This window comes from Lipotes vexillifer, unplaced genomic scaffold, assembly GCF_000442215.2.
Source record: "Lipotes vexillifer unplaced genomic scaffold, Lipotes_vexillifer_v1.1 scaffold1339, whole genome shotgun sequence".
Taxonomy (NCBI): domain Eukaryota; kingdom Metazoa; phylum Chordata; class Mammalia; order Artiodactyla; family Lipotidae; genus Lipotes; species Lipotes vexillifer.
Window position 1 is genome coordinate 428,797 of NW_006771642.1, and position 2,939 is coordinate 431,735.

The 2,939-nt window shown below is 45.6% G+C and overlaps 1 pseudogene; it reads left to right on the top strand.

Annotated features, from left to right (window-relative positions):
- LOC103072524 (histone acetyltransferase KAT7-like) overlaps nucleotides 1-908 on the top strand; it is a 2,549-nt pseudogene extending 1,641 nt beyond the window's left edge.
- Nucleotides 909-2,939: the final 2,031 nt, after the last annotated feature.

Here is a 2,939-nt window from a genome sequence, read left to right on the forward strand (position 1 = left end):
CGGAAGAGCACAAGCCTGGGCTTCAGAGGGTCTGGGGAAGTTAAGGCTGCAAGGCCAAATCACAGAGGGGAGCAACATGGTTAAAACTCTTGCTTTTTGTCGCTATGAGCTTGACACTTGGTACCATTCTCCCTATCCTGAGGAATATGCACGACTGGGATGTCTTTACATGTGTGAATTCTGTTTAAAATACATGAAGAGCCAGACAATATTCCGCTGACACATGGCTAAGTGTGTGTGGAAACACCCACCCAGAGATGAGATATAATGCAAAGGTTCAGTCTCTGTGTTTGAAGTGGATGGCAAGAAAAACAAGATCCACTGCCCAAAACTGTGCCGGTTGGCCAAGGTTTTTCTGGACCACAAAACATTATACTATGATGTGGAACCCTTCCTGTTCTATGTTACGACAGAAACAGACAACACTCGTTGTCACCTGATCGGATAATTTTCCGAGGAAAAGAATTCATTCCTCCACCACAATGTATCCTGTATCCTTACCATGCCTCAGTACGTGAGACAGGGTTATGGCAAGATGCTCATTGATTTCAGTTATTTGCTTTCCAAAGTGGAAGAAAAAGTTGGCTCCCCAGAGCGTCCACTCTCAGATCTGGGGCTCATACGCTACCGCAGTTACTGGAAAGAAGTGCTCCTTCGTTACCTGCATTAATTTCCAAGGCAAAGAGATTTCTATCAAAGAAATCAGCCAGGGGACAGCTGTGACTCCTGTGGACATTGTCAGCACTCTGCAAGCCCTTCAGATGCTCAAATACTGGAATGGAAAACACCTCGTTTTGAAGAGATAGGACCTGATTGATGAGTGGATAGCCAACGAGGCCAAAAGAGCCAACTCCAATAAAACCATGGATCCAAGCAGTTTAAAAGGGACCCCTCCGAAGGGCACTTAAAGTGACCGGTTACTCCGAGCCAGCAAACCCCAGCAGTAGGAATCCGTACTCTAGGGATCCGTCTGTCATTTCTTTTGCTCTTGTGATTGGCAAGTACAGCATCCTTTGGGAAGGCCAGCCGCCTCAGGACTGTCCTGGCTCTGACCTTCGTGTACACTGCAGATGCTGGTTCCGAGGAGCTGTTGATCGGCCTCAGTGAGGTTGTCTGGATGGGATCTGTATTAGACTTGAGCGCAGATCCCTCATGGCACTGACCCAAGGTGTTCTGTTTTGGTACTGTGCCTGTCTAGTCACTTGTTCTCTCCTCTGGCCCCATGAGGTCGTGTCGTATCTTCTAAACTTTGTAATAGTACTTTTTGCCGCCCGGTCACCAGGCCACCAGCCATGGTTACCGCCACCAGGACCTTCCCAGCTATTCCTTACGTGTGTGTTTGGAGGGGCAGGGAAGAGGTAACACTTCTGAGTGTGTGTGTGTGTGTGTGTGTGTGTGTGTGTGTGCTGGGAGGGGTCCCTTCCCTTTGGATTTCATCTCACTTTAAGTTTTTTCCTCCATTTTTACTGAAAGACCTGTTTTTGATCAGTATCAGGCTGACCAGAACCAGATACTTATGAAGACTCTTGCAGGGATTAGTCTTGGTTATAGCACATTATCTGAATGAGATGGAGAAAAGAATTGAGAGGTGGTGATTCTGTATTTGGACTTGAGTTCACCTGTGGGCAGTAGGCAACGTCCTGGTGGAAGGGAATGGAATACTACTTTTTGCCTCACCAGAAAGTGCTCAGTAGTAAATGTTTTCTTCTCTTTACTCCCTGCCTGTTTTTACGTTTGCAGGTGCCCAAATAATTTCCAGTTCTCCCTTTCACGCTGCATGTTAACTGGTTAATTATACTGCAGAGACCTTTTAACCAGTACCAGTCTGATAGAGCACACCTACACTTCCACATAAGTTACATTGCTTTTGTCTGAACATCCTTGGAGAAGTGACTGAAAATGACTTCCGTGTCTCAGCCCATGACTCAGCAAGGCAGAAAGGTCACCGCTACCAGGGTTTGCTTCCCTTTTCAACAGTGCCTCCCCCTCCCCCTAGGACTAAAGTGTTTATGCCCTTCCAGGAACTCCTCCTCCATTTCCTTTTTGGGATTTACCACCATCCCCCCATTCTCTGGCCTCCTATTTTTGGTGTTGTTTAAGTGAAGGAAGAGATGCTCCCTCAAATTTCTCTATAGCCCATTATAACCTGCTACCTTGGGGCAGCTTTTGATGTATGTCATGTCACCCTTTCCTACAACACCACTGTCTTCACGTGGAGCCCTCACCACAATCCCAACTCTGGTCATTTGTGCCTTTCTCTTGTCGTCTTTGTACACGGCTTATATTCACTGTGGGTTGGGGTGAGCTAATTTTAAGCATGTTCAGTGGCAGCTACCTGCCAGTTTCAGTGTCGCTGTTAAAATTTATCCAAAAGCAACTTCACTGGGGGTTTTCTTAAGGGGTAAAGGCTTTTACAGAAGCTAACCCTTCCCCACATGTGGTAGAATGTATTGTTCTATATCTACTCCTCAGTAAAGCATGTTCTCTGTTCAAAAAAAAAAAAAAAGAATTGCAGCAGGGTCTCAAAGAGATATTTGTACACCCATGTTCACAGCAGCATTATGCACAATAGCCAAGAGATGGAAACAACCCAAGTGTACATCAGTGGATGAATGGATAAACAAGACGTGGTATATTCATACAAGAGAATATTTACTCAGCCTCAAAAAGAGAGAAGATTCTGACATTCACTGAATGACTCTTGAGGACATTACACTAAGTGAAATAAGCCAGTCACAAAAAGAAAAAATACTGTATCTTTCCACTTATATGAGGTACCTAGAGCATAGAACTGTGGATGCCAGGGACTGAGGGGAAGGGGGAATGGGGACCCGTTGTTTCCTGGGCACAGAGTTCAGTTTTGCAAGATGAAAAGAGTTCTGGAGATGGATGGTGGTGATAGCTAGCTATACAATGATTTGAACGTCCTAAAGCCACTG